General features: G+C 44.8%; 1 protein-coding gene across 1 annotated transcript in view; it reads left to right on the top strand.

Moving 5' to 3' along the window:
* The first annotated feature begins 1,464 nt into the window (after nt 1–1,464).
* Nucleotides 1,465–17,132, top strand: part of BRINP3 (BMP/retinoic acid inducible neural specific 3) — a 223,918-nt gene continuing 208,250 nt past the window's right edge. The window contains exon 1 of the mRNA XM_075156985.1: nt 1,465–1,902. The gene's annotated coding sequence lies outside the window, so the exon portion shown is untranslated. The remainder of the gene's footprint in view (nt 1,903–17,132) is intronic.

Genomic DNA, 17,132 nt, shown 5'->3' with positions numbered 1-17,132 from the left:
TGCCAGAGCAATCTTGGGTTTCTGCAGTTGCCGAACCTCTCACGAAAGATTCTGGAAACATAAAACTGCCAGACTGGCAACGGTACATGAACACTTCACGCTAGTGCTTAGGGAGATAACTGAGAGCAGACAAACACCTTCTTGGTCAAAAAGCTCAACAGAAATGAGCTCAACAGTCTCTTTTGAAGACCACATGTAGCACAACGGACCAGTGCTGGTGTAATACTGGTGGTCACTCCATATTCTCCAACATATACATCACGTAGTCTGTATGCTGACTGTGCTTACTGATCCTGGAAGCACGGTGTGAACACAGCCAGGCTACCTTACTCGCCTGCAGGGATGCCAAAGCTTCTTGGTGATCTGCAGGCTGTTCCCTGACACGGACTGGCTTTCAGTGTACTTGTACCAGGCTCTCAGCCTAACTATACATAGGGAAATACGTTTTTATTAGCCATAAACATGCGTGTCTGCTTACAGCACATATGTAGGAGAGGGACCGGGGCGGGGTGGGGGGGCAAGCTCCATAAATGCTGGCGCTGCCTCCCCCTCCCACACACCCCTTGAAATTCAGCGCACACTCTGGAACCACTATGCGAGGAAAAGGGAGATTTTTCCACCGAGCCAGCTCGTGATTTCCATACAGAGAGCCCAGAGCGCCGGGAAGGGGGGCGACGAAGGGGGGGATGCTTCGCTTACCCAGGGCAGGGAGGGGGGCACGGATGATTAGCAGGAACATTTCCGCCCACCCCTCTCCCCCCGCCCCGCACGTTATCGCCGCGATGTCCGCCTCCCCGCCTCGCTCCGCGCAGCCGGTTCCCCACGCAAGGGCCCCCGCCGCCGCCTTTCCCTGCCGGGGACGGCGAGCGGGCCCCGGCCGGGACGGGGAGGATGCGGCGGCCGCAACCGGGCGAGCGGGCAGGCGGCGGCAGGGAGAGCCAGCCCCGGGGAACCTGTCTGCGCAAAAAAAAAAAAAAAAAAAAGATCTGAAACAAAGGCTTGGCTGGGGGTAGGGGGAAGCTGGGAGCAGGGGTCCTCTTACCCGGTCGATACCGCCGCTGTGGCTCGCTGGATTGCGGGTGGAGGAGGAGGACAAGGAGGAGGAGGAGGGTGCCGCGCCACCCAGCAGCCGGCCCGCGGGCTGCCTCCCGCCGCCCCGGCCCCCCGGCCGTGCCCCCCCCCCAACCCCGGCGTCTCCTTCCCCCCGGCGAAGCGGCGGAGCCGGAGCCCCCCGCCCCGCGTCTCCCCGCGCCCCGCCGCGCAGGCCGCCCCCTCCCCTCCTCCGCCTCCGCCCTCCCCACGGAGGCTGACGAAGTCCCGCACACCCTGGCCCGGCGCGGGGAGCTCGGCGGGGCGCGCAGCCCTGGGCTCGGCCCGTGCCCCCCCCCGCCCGCCCCGCTGCCGCCGCAGGCGGGATGAGAGCCGCCCCCGCCCCGCTCCGGACCGCCTCGGCTCGCTGCCGCCTCCCGCTTCTCGGCGCAGTCTTTGCTCCACCTGGCTTGGCAAAACCCCTCTCCTCCTGCCCGCTGTCGAGATCCCGCAATTTGTTATTCTTTCCTCGAGGATCGCTACCATCACCACCAAAAAAAAAACAGCCCCGGCAAACCCTGTCCCTCCCCGCAACTCCTCTTGCCATTCGGATTTCCTTCCCTCTCTCCTCCTCCCCGCCCCCCCCCCCCTTTGGGTCTTGAGCCTCTCTCTCCCCTACACACACTCAGAGGCACGCACAGTGTGAAGGGTCTGTTACACCGGCTGCTGTGCCGCACAGAGCTGCTGATGGTTTCCAAAGTCCCACCACCATGCAAAGCCCTCCTCTAGCTTGACGCCGAAGATCATGGACTATATGCTTGGAGTCGGGATGCGTTTTGCTCACAGCCGCTTCGCTTCCTGCGATTTCACTCGGTGAGTAGGTTTTATTTCACGTTCAGATTGCTTGTTTTCAACAAAAAGGACACTTTAAAAAAAAAAAAAAAGAAAAAGAAAAGAGAAGCAACGTCTCAATTGCCTCGCCTGGCTTCTGAACCTTTCAGTAGCCCGGCTGGCTCCACTTTCTGAACTCGAAGAAATTACGAAGCACCAACCCTCTTTGCTCACATCCATTCCCGACGTTAGTCACCGCTCTCGGCACGAAGTTGCAATCCGCACCGCAGCCTCACTCGCCGAGAGTCTGCACCGTTCCACTGCTTATTCATCACATTTCATTAACGTTTCCAGCGGGCACTGTACCTGCTGCCTTCTCTAGTTTAACCCTTGCCGATGCAGCGGCTCGCAGGGATGCTGGAAGGGCTCAGTATTCCTCCCCGTGTGGGAGGACGGACAGAAATCGCTGGTGGTTGAGGGAGTCGTGAGCGTGGCTGAAGGAGTGTCTGGAAGTCTGCGTGGGGAGATAAGGTGGAAAAGTTCAGTACTCTTTCTGATCCCCTGAAGAAGCTTGGACTGGGTCGGGGGTGGGGAAGTGTTCTCCAGAAGGGATAGAAAAGGATTCCCAGACCTAATTAAATCTGCCCTGTCGCTTCTGCTCGAAGGTGACAGCGCGCCGGGGGACGCGGGCAGGGCAGGCTGGGGGGCTGCGGCCGGGGGGAGCGGTGCGGGGCTGCGGCCGCCCCCCACCCCCCCCCCCCCGCCTGCTGCCTGCGCCCGCTCCACGCCCTTCCCGCATTTCTGGATCCCATCGCACCTCCTGATTTTATTTATTACTGTTTTCGGGAATACCTCTATTTTTGCTGGCCTGAGGAGCGCGGGGTAGGAGCGAGGCGTCGTCTCGCTCACATAGAGATCTGCCTGCCGCGTTTTGAAGCGTACGGTATCTTTTGAATCAAGTAGGGGGTTCTTTACTTTGAAAGGAAAATAGAGAAGAGGACCAAGGGAAATAAACACTTTTTGTTAAAAAAAGGACAAGTGCCTTCGGAGTGCTATCTGTGGCTAATACTTCCAGTATTTCTGTGTCTCTGATGAGCGGCAGAGATCCACCCACGTTCAATAGCAGAAGGCAGGGAGGGAACATGTTACTTCTCACGGGGGGGTATTGACTGGGCTCCATTTAACTCTGCCATTTGGTGTGCAGGATACGTGTGTGTGTGTGCAGTCGTGTCGCCAAAGCAGTACACGCAGAGATCACAAGGAAGGTGCTAAAGGCTTGCAAGCAGGTAGAGATGCCAGTGAGAAATACACGAGATCTGAATCTATTGCCTAGTGGCAAGCAGAGGACGGAAAAGATCAATGCCCCCTTCAACACCGTGCTCCCGACAGTGCCCCCCCCCCCCCCGCAGCTCTTTCTCCACCCCCCCGCCTCCAAATTGCTGGCTGATGTCGGGAAAGGGGGGGTGAAAAAGCCCTTCAAGCGTGGGATCCAAAATCCATCCTTCCTCCAGCTCCTCTCTTCTCCCAGCAGCTCGAAACCCCCATGCCTACTTCTCTCCTTACAGCTAAGCCTTTCTCCCGGAGCCTCTCCTCCGGGAGGTTTTCCCGTTACCGCCATTGCCCACCTGCCCCCTCTGCCCCCGCCCGCCCCCCGCCGCACACACCTCCTCCTGCCCCGGGGCCCTTCGCCCGCCACTGGGGTGATCAACCAAATCCCGGCCATTTCTCCTGAATTACCTCCTCTGACGCTGCTGCTGCTGCTGGGATCCTCCCGCACCAGGCTGCTCAGGAAAGTTTCCGTGCAGTCATACCCCCTTCCCTTCCTAGGTATAGAGGATTACCTAGGTAAGTGCGTTTCGAAAGCTCTACCTGATTTATAATCCTTTTCTTTTTTTTTTAAAAAAAAAAAAAACAAACCTTGGCGGAAAAAAAACCCAGGATGTCCTGAGGGATTAACTCGCTGTGGGAATAGCTCACCCGGTGAGCATCACCTCGCCGCGCTAGTTAAATGATAGCGCTCTGCAGAAGAGATTTATGTGCCCATCAGCAGAATATTTCCCGGGTTTAAGAGCACTCTATATTCCCTCTGTGCCGACGGGGTTGGGAGACGGTAGGACACAGGATGAGGGCAGCGGAGTTGTTTAGATCACAGTCACTGTGATGGATGGCAGCAAACCGGTGCCTGGGCAGTAAAACTGACACAGGCTGGAGCGGGTGGCGGTTCTGTACTCGGCAGAAGGCGGGGAGGGGGCACACACCAACCCCTTTGCATACAAACATCAAATAAATCAATGCAATTAATGTAGGCTTAATGGGCGATTGCAACAAGCGACCGTGAGGTATGCTTAATAGAGAAGATTCCCATTAGCCTTGATGGTTCATTTCCAGCGTTCAGCACTCCCAGTCCAGAGGATACCCTCTTCTCACACTGGGCTGGATTACTCAGAAAAAGATAGGAACGCCAGGCAGCAGCCCGGCGGTTTTTTGCTTTGCTTTGGTTGCTTCTTTTGCTTTTTGTACAAAAGCCTGGCAGTGTGTAAATACCTCCCAAGACCCGCGGCCCGTTGCCGAGGGAATGGTCCCAAACAGCCCTCTTCCCTTCACTTCGGTGTCCAGCCTCCCTGCTTGCCTGTGCCTGGCTTCACTGCCGAGGATTACCTCCGCCTCACGCTGCCCTGCCTCCCCCGGAGCTTTGCGCCTGTGGGACCCCCTCTCGGCCGGGAGTTAATTCCCTAATCTCGAATATCGGCAGGGGCAGGCGGACACCCAGGGAGGGGGCTCTGGCAGAGGAAACACCTTTAAAGGCGCACGTCGACCTCCAGCCCGCTCCTCCGCCCGGGCTCACCCCGCTCCCTTCCTCCGAGCGGTGCGTGCCCCGGTGCCGCGGGGCCGGCGGGACGGGGCCGGGGGGGCCGCCCGCAGCAGCGGCAGCAGCGGGAGGGGCTCCGGGACCCCCAGCCTCCCACCAGCCTCAGGAGGAGAGGGTGGCTCGCTGCTTCCCCCGCCTCGCCTGCCGCTCCGTAGGGGAAGGAGAGACCAAACCTCCCGAGCCCCAGCCCGGGAGCCAGCCGCCCGTGCGGGGAGGGGGGAGGCTGGGCCGTGAAGAGTTAACGGAGGGTTGCAGGGTGCTCCAAGCGTGAGTCCTGTGTGCGCCTCACAGATGCACCAGCCAATCCTCGGCACCAGAAGCATGAACTGTATGTAGCATGGTGTAAAAAGCGAGGTAAAGAAAATAGGGTGTAAACTGTCACAGTATATTGGAAGACGGGAGACCTGCTTTTTTGGGCTACGATTTCTGTGCTACTTAGAGACCGTCATGCATTTAAAAAGGTAAGGGCTTTGTTACCAGCAATCTGTATTGTGGCTCATTGCCGAATTCAAGTGCATTTTCTGTGTACCTTTCATTACCTGTTAAATTGTGTAGCGCAGAGAGTGGGAAGAAAGTGGAATATGGTGTGATTCACTGTTTGGGAATTTTTTTGAAAGACTACATCAGTTTCAAGTTGTAATGATTTCTTTTAGAGATTAAGCAAGTGCATGCATGTGAAGTAAAGTAAATTCATGACTGGCAGAAAAATGTAATGTATGCAGGAAGTGAAGGATGTTCTATTGTAGCATCAAAATCAGTCATGGATCCATATCAAATGAAGGCCAGCGTGAGATAGACCTGATTTTGAAAAAATATATGTAGAGTAATCCAGAGACATGATTCTGACAAACAAGTCTGGCAGAAGAAACAAAAATAACTTCTTTCCTAGAAAAGCCTACATCTAACTTTGTTTAAATATGGCATCACAAAAGAATGCTATAAAAAGAAGCAGCGAAGTCAAAACCTTACACAGTCTGTATTTTCAAAGATGAGTGACTCTGACACATTAAGTATACAGAGATAAAGCTAGAGTGACCCCACTTACATTTACAAGATATAAGAAATAACTTCGGAGGAGCAATCCATTTAGATATCAGACTTTACAGACTGCTGTCAATGCTCAACTCCAAATGTACAAGGAGTTACTAATTTTAAATAGGTGCTCTATCAGTTTTACCATAAGACCTAGCTTTGAGAATAGCAACATTTGACTTGGATCTCTTCTTCTCTCTATCTAAGCGTAGCAACAGAACCGTAGTCTTAGATGCTGTTGCAGTGCTGCCTAATTATCAGAGTTCCATAAAGAAACTACCTACAGATTCTTGCCTTCAACCATTTTTGTCTCTAAATCAGGTACATAATTTAAGCAGGGGAGAAAAAAAAAAGATGTTCTATTTTCAGGAAGCTGATCCACCTCCAGTGAGAGCTAACCTCCCCAACAGACGCTGAGTTCACCAGAGTTGCTGTGTTTGGGGTGCTTGTTCATGAAATGCTGAAACATTGTGAGTGAAAACGTTAACTAGGAAACACGAAAACAAGCAGCTGAATGTTTTACAGATCTCGCTGCAGAAGGCAGCATTTGTACAACAAGCCAACAAAACAACTTGAGGATCTTCGAGTGATGTAATCACCCCATCTCATCCTTTCCCATTTTTTCTACTGCTGTCTGAATGCCATTGTGAGGAATTAATTACAGAAGTCTACCCATTGTTTACACCAATGTGTGTCTGAAAAGTTATTTCTTTAGTCACATAGATTGCAGTGACTTTTCAATCCTCTCCATCCCAGGCAGAGACAATGATTCATGAGACTAAAATATTTTTACTTCATTTGGATTAATTTGAAATTGAGTAATCATATCTGACTATGATCAGTTTAAGAAATTTCTTGCTTGAGATGCAACACCTACTGAAAACAAAAAAGAGCTCTTTTTATGAGTAAACTTGATTCTTCAGCAATTTTTGAAAATCTAAATGGAAAATTGGAAGATCAAATAATTTACCTAAGTTTTTGCTTAGAAGAAAAAGGGAGTGGTGGGAAGATGATACTTTCTGGAAACATTCAGTGTTTTCTAGCTGTCATGTATGCCTAGTGCAGCCCTTTCTTATTTCTCCCAAAGCTTTGCCTCTCCTAAAAATCAGAAGTAGACATTGATTTTTTTTTTCTTTCCTGAAACACTAGTAATCTCATATGGGAGCAAAATCCCCAGAAATACGTTTTGACAACTTGAGCCAGAATACTCTTGCAGAAAGGTCGCGTTAAAGAAAACTGTCCTGTTAGACTGCTGCAGGTAACTTACAGCTAGTCATTTTATGGGGAAGTTATCTTGCTCTTCTTCTTGATCTCATCTATACCCTCGTAAGAGAGAACATTTTTTTTTTAAATAAAATTGCAACCACATTCTCTTTGTAGTATTGTTTTCCTATTGTTCAATATGTCTGCTGTTCAGTGAAGGCCCTATCTTGCACAATTAAAGGAGATCAGAGCATTGCTATTAACTTCACTGAAAGCAAGATCAATTTCCAAGATAATAATTTGGAACCAAAATGAACTTCAGATTTAGGAACAAAAAAGGGAGCATCATGAAGTTACATGCTGCATACTGAGCAGTGTAAGGCTTTGCACATCTTGAGTCAAATAGCGTGAAAGTACTAAAGAACTGAGGGATTTTTAACCTGATCTTATGTTGGTTTAGGTCTCAGTACTCTATCATCATTGATAAATCAACATTTTTCTATATGAAGTTGAGGAACATTAAGAGAGCTCCATTTTCTGAAGTGCCCCACTGAGCTGCAGGCGTTCAGTACCTTGCGACTCAAGTCATCACACTGCTGAAAACTGTAATGTGAATAATTTGGTCTCCTAGCTCTGAAATTAATCATTTGTATGTACCTCAGCAAGTGTGCATACATAAACATAGTTTGTATATACATATGCATATATAGCTATAAATATGTATGATATACACTACACATACCGGCCCATTCGTCCCTCTGCCCACATGGTATGTAGAATTGCTCTTTTGCCCTGGCTCATGCCATGTGATCGATTATTTAGCAGAGCCTTTTTCCCGTCTCCCATGGAAAGTCTCCACTTGCTCTATGTGCCACAAAATAACGCGCTGACAAGAGGAAAGGACACTCTCTGCCATGTCAAAGCTTTCCATGTTTAACTAATGAGCCTCTCACAAAGGCCACAGATTCTGTTCCACCTTCAAAAGAAGATTGACCAGGCAATATATACTGTTAGCTAAATTAAGACTATTAAACTGTAGTGGTTTCTCTTATAATGAGGTGAGATCCTAAGGCTTGTCAGTCAGATATCTTTGCTGTAGCAGTCACATTAATAGTGATTAGAAAATGCTGCAAATTTGCAGTAACACCTTCACTGCCACACCTACCAGCACTTGATTAATGAGAAAAGTGGTTTCTAAGGTATTTATTATACATTGCCAAGTAAAGGACTTAAATCTGGGGAATCAGAGCACTACTCTATACCTTTAATGCCATATTATTCATGACTACTGAGAACTCTGTACAGCTAATTTAGCTCTTTCAGTTCTTATAAGTGTATTGGAAATAACAAAACCACCTGGTTAACTGGATATGGATGACCACTCCAAAGTCAAATAGGATTATTAAAATCCATTATAAATATTTCTTCTTCATCTTTTTTTTTTTTCTTTTTTTCTTTCTCTATTTGAAATCTCTATTTCTAAGGAGGCTTAACATCACTGGTGAAAAATACCGCTGCACATTGAAAAATGGTATTGTGGATTGAGGTGGCTGCCCAAGAGTATATTTTTAATTAGCTATTTTTCACCTAAAGCATTATTGATCCCTATTCATTAGCAGTTTGGAGGACAGACAGAACAAATATTTATTACACAAATTTTATCCTGAATAATTTTTTTGTTTGTTTTGTACTTAATGTGCAGCCCTAAAGGCTAGAATTGCTGAATTTTGAACATGAAGTTTTACATACATGTAGTTTATAGTTTTATGTGTACTTTAGCATCTTGACAGTGATCATGTTAACACTTGTCTTTACTTATAGGAAAGATTTAAAACAGTGCAAGCAGAATGTCAGCATTCAACCTTTCGTTCTTCCATTCTGAACTGCTGGCTGATCTACAGGGCAGAGCTGATACCCACCTCTTTTCCTTGAGAATGTGTAGATGCTCAGCATTTCTTGGATTAATCGCCTTATTCCTTAGTTTTGTACCAACATTTCTAATGAAGATGCTTGTTTATGTAAAGCAGCAATATTTATGCGAGTGGAGACTCATCCTGCTGCCAGCCTCTGGAGACTATGAATTTATTTCACATAGAGCCATCAGTTGGTGATGGCCATTAGTTGGTGATGTTCTCTTTTTTAATTAGGGCTCCTGTGGGATATTGGCTTAAAAAGTACAAGCTTTAGTAACTTACTAAGTACCCTTTGAGCTATCTGTTAGCATATGTTTATTAGATTGATTCACATTAGTTGAAGAGACAGTAGTGGCTTTTTTTGAAAGATACTCTTATTTACAAAACAGCTTCATTTGTTCATCCTGGTTTGTCTTGGCTAGGCAAAGTCTAGAACATTTTCTTTTTCTCAATCTTTCTGGAGAAAAAAAAAGAGGCTATAATAAAGAAAACCTATGTTCCTCAGACTTAGAGAGACTGCAGTGATCTGTAATCTCTAATAAACAGACTATATGTCTCTTACTCTGCACTGAAAAGATACTCGCTGAAAGTTTAAAGCTTTTCAATATTAGCTTAGCACCTTTCTACTAAATCAGAATGTGTTTTTCTATGAGTACAACAAGAAATAGTGATAATTTTGTACTAATATGGTTTTAGACTATCACGTAGCTAAATTAAAACAGTTGGGAGATTGTAATAATGATGAGATGCTAAAGCCCAGGCTTTCTCTCCTTTTAACATCATGTTCACAGGAAAGACATCTTTTAGCAGACAGAGTCTTTTTCTTTCTGATTTTGTAATTTCTTCTAAATTTGTCAAAAATCAAGACTTACAAGGAAGCTTTGGTGTTATATTTATATGAGATAGTAGGCTGCCCAGTACACATGACATCATTATTACTTGTACAATCAAGCTTTGTGTATTATCCATCCTGAGATGCAATTAGGTCCAGACTGGCTTGCTGAAGCTTGAATCTTTGCTCAGTCAGCCATAAAGTCCCTACTCTCACTGTAAAAAATTAATAGCTATAACATGAACATTTAAGAGGATCTGGCTACTGCCCATATACTAGTTACAGACTTAGAATGTTGCGGCAAAGGGACTTACGAAAAGTCATGCAACAGTTTACAGTAGGATCAGATGTAGAACCATGGTCTCTTGAGTCCTCTATGAGTCCTGTCTAGGGAGCTTGCACAGCAGGTTACAAGTTGTTTCTGACATGAGGACAGTGGTGGTATAAGGTATTTTTTTTTCCTGCTAGCATAAATAGGTTGAAGCTTGGGAACCTGGAAGGAGTTTTAACTGTCCATTTACACCAGCTGAAAACCAGCTCCACCATCTGTGAAATCAGCTGTGAAATATGCTATGAGCTCTGGAGCACTTTTGTCTGAAAGGCATAACAGAAGAGCGAAAGAAAAACATTAGCATTCTATTAGATATCAATGTTAAGAAATAAAATATATAAAACCATCCATTCTTGTTGCAATGTATCTGGAAAAGTGCAGTGAAAGAAAAATGTCATGCCCTTAGGTCTTTATGAAGATTATTTCTAACTACTGGTCTAAACTGTAACCACTCATTTTCACATGGAAAATAAAATCAAGAAGAGTGCAAATCCGTGATCAGATATCTCTTAGCTAAAATGACAGGGCTATATCTCATACCTGAGCCAGAGCTCCTCAACTGAAAAATTCATTCTTAGAAATCAAAAAAACATTATTTTTGTGATAACATTTCAAAACATGAACAGGATTATGGACTAGGTTAGGTAATATCTGAGGGGAGGGAAGTACATGAAACTAGGCTGTAAACTGGATTTTGTAAATATGTCCTCATTAAAGTCAATAGAGTTCATTGCTTCTTGGGCCGCCTTCTTAAGACCAGAGAACAGTTACACACCATTATTTTTTCTGTTCATTATTGTACAAACAATATTAGCACTTCAACAGCTTCAAAGAAACTTCTATTTTTGTCTGAGACTGACAATTCCTTTCCTCTCCATCCTTTTCTGAACATTTGTTGCAGAATCTCCAGAAACAGAAATTTTAAGGAGCAACAAAAATAGTCAGCCACTCTGTTAATAGAATGAACACCTTCCTTTTGATTTTATGACACTTTTGTCTCCAATGATTTGAAAGTACTCTATAGACATTAATTATTCAGGCTTCACCCTTCTTTCCCAATCCTATGAATATAAACTATAATTAAAGAAGGTTGAGGGACTTGTCAATGGTTATACAGTAAAATCAGTGCTATACTTCAAGGTAACTCTGCTCCAAGTACTCTCCTTCCTCTATAAATTGAATCTTCTTCAGCTCAACAATCTGTTGGTGAGCAAAATTTCCTCCCACCCCATCTCAATTTAGCCTGATATGACTCCTTCTGCATTAGAGAATAATCAGTTATATTTGGATTGGTCCTCAGACTTGAAAACCTAGAACTAAAGCCTTAGCGTGCAACCTGTAAATAGCTGCTTCCTCCCATTCTAGATGGCAACAACTGAAACAGCTCTGGGTTTTAAAACTAGTAGAAGGATGAAATCAAACAGGTAAGAGCTGTTTGTTACTCTGATGTGGTTTACTGGATATAGCTAACTTAGGTGTGTCTTAGTGTGCACCCTCTTTTCATAGCCAGCTGATACTTAGCTGATAAATAGGGCCAGAAAACTGTCTGGGGACTAACAGTTATGGGTGAAAAGGAGATCTACTACTAGAACCAGTATTTCATGACTTTCCAGTGATAGTTTAATATTTAATTTTAGGGTGTACTCTGCAAATCCTAAGGACCTAATTAATTGCCATTAAAACACACCCAATGAGATTATCGTAGCAGAGAATATCGAACATTTCTAAGTTAAGCGTTGAGTTTTAAAAAATTCCAGTAAACTGGAATGCAAGTTTCTAAATATCTGTCTCCCATTAGGATTTTCTACAAACTCCAGTGCTCCAGTATAAAGAATTGTATATCACAATGATACCTGTCAGCCTGTGCCGAGGAAATACTGGACCAGAAACTCTCCCTGCACTGTTCTTTTTCTTTTCCTGTAGCACAGATCTCAAACTTGTTCAAAGAGAGCTTGTTCTGTTTCCATTCTAACTCTTTTCATATCATCAGATGTTTTAGCTGAAATTTTTTGGACAATTTGGGAGAATGCTTAGCATAACTTGTGCAACGGAAGAGTGACTTTAGACTGAAATGTCATGCACAGTTCTACAGGTAAAGATTTTTTGCATGTGGGACAGTCCATGTGCACTTGTGGACTTGGAAAGATGAAGATTTAATCCGCTATGAACTTTTATGATTGCTAAAGTACAGTGATCCAACCTGGAGCAGGTTTAAAGCTCTCGAAGCAGCAGGTTTTACTGAGGTTTTGTGGCATCCCTGACATTGGTCAACTGAAACCCAGGGCTTGGTCAGGGTCCTGTTTAGCCGTTCCAGAAATTAACTTCAATTTAGCTCCTTGTGTGACTGATGGATGTTATCTGCCAAGGACTTAGGTACTAGCCCCCATTTAAAGGTGAGGGACTGAGACACCATGAAGACTGGGTGGAATTCTCTCTCTCTGTTATGCACCTACACAATTCACGTTTGAGGCATCCAGACGCCTCTTGTGCTTCCATGAACCACGCGCTTTGCCTTTACGCGGTCGAAGAGCGTGGCTCCTCCTGGTTCACGAGCGCAGAGCGAGGGCTAAAGCAGCCAGTGTCTGCAGCCAAGTCAGGAGCCGAGCTGTGGCACGGTGACCTCCAGACAAGGAGTTGTGTGGCCGGGCCCAAGGCCCAGCCACCTTACGCCCCATGCACTGACGCGGGGGCTGGGGCAGTCATACCAGCACCACCCAGGCAGGGACTGAAGGTCCAGGGGCACACAGTCAGCCTCCATGAGTGGGTGGAGGTCCCAGGTGGGGTCGGTCAGAGCTGCTGAGACCCATTTGTGCACTCAGGGCCCTGACAGCTAATTTCTTCCTGTCAGCGTGTTCCCTGCAGGAACAGATTCGCTCGTTAAAGTAGAAAGACTGAAATTGCAATTTGGGGACCCTGCCCTATGTCATCAGCTAAAACACATAAGGATCCGTTTGCACAGGAGGATGAACTTAGATTAACAGATTGAAACAGCGCCTGAGGGAATTTATACATCATGATCTGGGCAGCAAAGGAAAAAATTAGGTCTTTTACAAATATCAGGCATTAAAACAATTACCTTGGTACACTTGACAGCCAGTGCCTACTCCCAGGGCTAAGGAGACCGGCCATGAGCTGCACAGGGTGCAGCAGAAAGCACGTGGGTGACACGAGAGAAAGACTCAGGAGCACTTGCAGGAGTGAGATTCTGCAGGGACAGAGCAAACACCTGGGCACGTTTCGTGGGCCATAGCTGAAACCTGCGGCAATCAACTCTCATGTTTCAGACAGACCCGATGGTGGCTGCAGAGGTTGGGCTGACATACGCGCTCTCTTTCTGTGAGTGCATTTTATTTTTGCTCCTCTTCTCTGAAGGCTGGGATGAGGAAAAAATAGCAGGGTTGTTTTTACAAAGAAAAAAAAATCGGACATCCCATTTGTTCTCTGTTTCAGCTTTCGGGGACATAGTTACAGGGGTCTTGTCCTTGTCTCACATTGACAAGAGAGAAGAAAACTGAAATCTGGCAGTGGGTGAAGCTCTGTTTGAACAAAGAAAAGGTGTTGATTTAGGGTGCATGCAGTCAAAGCAGATACCAGGACCTGATATGAGCACCCCACTTATTTTTAAGCCTGGAAGGTAAAACCCACTTAAGGATGTTAGAATTATTTTCTCCTTCCAGATTTGCCAACATGTCTGCTTTTGAGTCTCTGCTGAGGACAGTTCCTAGGTCAGGACTTATTGTAGCTCATAACGAATAACGGAGAACAAGCTGATTCAACCCCCCTCACTGAAAATCATCTGTTGACAAATATATTTTTTCTACCCAGATGCCTTCTACTCCTTGCATAATGGCACAAGCTGTACTCTGCAGCCCGTGTGTATCAGGTCTGGAGGCAGGGAGAGCTCTCAGTTCTTTAACTCCCCAAACCCCTCTTCTGTTTCTTTGTTCTACCAAACTTACACGCTGGCTCTCTTGTTACTGCACCAGCCTTCTGGTGGTTCTCAAAATGTGTGAAAGCTAACCACTGCCAAACAGCTGCCGATGAGCGCAGGACAGAATAGTCCACCTCAGATCATGAGTCCTCTTGTTATCCTTCAGGACGTTCAGCCTGGGAGAGTTTATTCTGTGGATTTGGGTATCTTCCTTTGAAGAACGGAATCCATGTGGTGGCTGAGAGCGGAGCAGAGCAGAGCTCTCTGCTATACCCTCCTCCTCTGTGGCTGATACCGATTGCAGCACTTTCTACTCTTTTCTTCCGCAGCACATCATCAGCTTCATGGCTGTTTCATTTACACTGGACTATGTGAGAATTTCAAGGAGAAGTGCCTCCCCAGGTCTCATTCATTTAAAGCTGTTAACATGTGAAAAATTGCTTTTTGGGGAAAAAAAAAAATCATTGATTATAACACAGAGTTCTTATGAGGAGGTCCTGTAGTGCTTTCCAAAGGTGGACAACGTGATCATCACACTTCAGATGAGGAAGTGAAAGCAAAGAGACATAAAGTGATAAACGCAGGGTCGTATAGCAGATAAGAGTAATCTCTGTGACTCAGACTATTGCTTTATTCTTTATGTAAAATTTCTTTCCATTTTCAGTGTCAAAATACCTTTGGAAAAAATGGTCCTGACTTATCTTGCCTTCTGTGAGCTTCACTGCTTTCCACCCAGCTGCAGTGAATAAAATGTTGCTTCTTGCCATTGATTCAAAGTTGAAGTCACTGGCAACATTCCTGAGAATTTTGTGTAATAGAAAATAAACAATTTACTTCATTCCTGTTTTCCATGATGTGCAGTCTAAAACTGCACATCAAGTGCACCCTGTTACGCCTAGTATTGTACTTCATCAAAAGTAGTAACTTTGAAATCCCTGAGGCTTATAAGTGAATGGAGGGATGGAGTACCAAAAACCTCATAAATGACGAAATTATGATCTTACTGAATCTAACTACCTACAAACAGATTGCTTGTATTCCCCCCATCAGTTCTTGGATTTTTTTCTTTGTTTTTTTGTTTTTAAAGGGATATATACTTATTAATTATTCTTTTGATTAGTTCAGAGAAAACTAGGCTTTGTGTTTTTCATAAATATGTACCACCTTAGAGACATTAAGGTTTCTAACACTTGTGGAGAGATGAACATAGTGTTTTCTGATAAGTTACTTATTACTTTCCTTGAAAGGACGTATCTGAGAATAAGAATCTTAGATTTTTATTTCATCATTGTAGGAAGTTACAGCAGGAGAATCCCACTTCAGCACAGAGGATTCTCATCTTTTCATGGAGGGCTGGGATGTTTCAGCATTTTCACGGAATTCTAGTGAGCATAAAAACCAAAGGGCTTCAGAGAGGTCCTGGTCTTCTGCATTTCCACTGTCAGAAGGAGATCTCTCTGAAAAGCAAAGAGAAAGAGGGAATGAAGGAGGCAAGGCTGTGCTCATTTCTGTGATGCTGACAGAGATTGCAAGGGCGTTGTTCCATGTGTAACAGAGGAGAGGGCATCTCAGACCAAAGCCACAGCACCTCCCAGACTTGCATAATAGAGAGAAACATTGAAAAAAACCTCCTGATCTTATTAAAAATATCTGTACCTTTAGTGTACAGTTATTTTATTTTGATTCTTGAGAACCCCAGGTGTAGATGTGGCCCAAAAAAGCTACTGATGATGCCTAACATCAACCTTATTGACTCTTATACAAAAAGTTACTTCACTGGTGAACCAGTAGGCAGCGATCTACTTAGTAGCTATATCTCTACTGCATACTAGCTCATCTGTTTTATACATGACTCTCACCTTTTAGAAAAAAAAATAAAAGGTTTCATGCAGTGAGGCTGCAACGGATCTCTATTTTTTTTTCCTTGAGAAAATGTTATACTGTTTTCATTTTAGGAAGGATTTAAATTTATTGATTTGCTTTTTTTTGAACATTGATGTCCACACATCTGGGTTGTCCCTATGTTATTCTGTGTATCTTAGTATACATCATTTATCAATTCATGTTCTGTAAGCAAGAGTGCTCAACCTACGAATCAAGAAGACACTTCAATTTGTACTATTTCAGGTACAGTAGCTTAGTGAGTTCATAAACTACCCATATGTAATTATATACCATTTCTATATGTTAAAAAAAAAATTTTGTATGAAAAAAGGAAAACTGAACTTGGTGGGTTTTGCCCTGCAATAAGATGACAACAAAAAGACTACAGACTTCCTGCGCTCTTGTTCACAGTTGAAGCTTGATGAAATTTGTCCCAGTGGCCACAATGTCTCTTTTACACTTGCCAGTACTTTATTCTCAGATGACGTAAATGCATGGATTTTACCAGTCTTCAGCACCCTTTACATCTTCATGAAAGCTAGGACTTAGCTATGGCATTTCCAGAAGGTGCCAAGTCAAATTCATTCTGCATTAACGCCAGTGAGGAGACAATAGATTTATAAGAAGGAAGAATTTAGCCCATTATGCTTCTTGAACTCAGTCTAACCTCAGATTTTAGAAGAGGAAGGACTGAAAACTTGTTAGCACTTGCAAGTGGTAGCTGGGTAAAACCCTGGGGATAACAGAAAGTAATTGTGCTGAGCACTTATACCTGGTAATTGTCCTGTAAGCTAGCACTTTAAAGGGGCAGCATGTTGACACAACAGTTTTGTTTGAAGTGTCTTCTCTACAGAGTGTCTTCTCCACTTTAAAATCCATCTCTGTTATTTAACACATGTTCATTTATTTTTCAGTTCTCCCATCCCACCCTGAAACCAGCAGGTGCTGTACCATAATTCAGATTGTTCCTCCCTGGAGTTCTGTGGTGGCTGTTGTAGCTACAACTTTTGTATGTTCCACAATCTTTTCAGGGCATTTGCATTTAAATGTATTTGAAATTTTGAGATATTTTTCACACTGTAACCTTAGGAAAATTCCTTAGCCTGGAATTTTCTGACTTATCTTTTAACAGGAAATACACGCTTAAATCCCTCTAACAGCTTAAAAAAAATCTTAGGCTTGGTCTTTTCATGTTTCAGTTCCTTGTTTGTTAAATCGAGGTAAAAGTTTACTTCTCAAGGGTGTTATGAGAATTAATGCTATGGACCATTATAGAT

Source organism: Calonectris borealis, chromosome 8, assembly GCF_964195595.1.
Source record: "Calonectris borealis chromosome 8, bCalBor7.hap1.2, whole genome shotgun sequence".
NCBI lineage: Eukaryota > Metazoa > Chordata > Aves > Procellariiformes > Procellariidae > Calonectris > Calonectris borealis.
The sequence above is the reverse complement of the archived record's forward strand: the minus strand, read 5'-3'. Positions and strand labels throughout refer to the sequence as shown.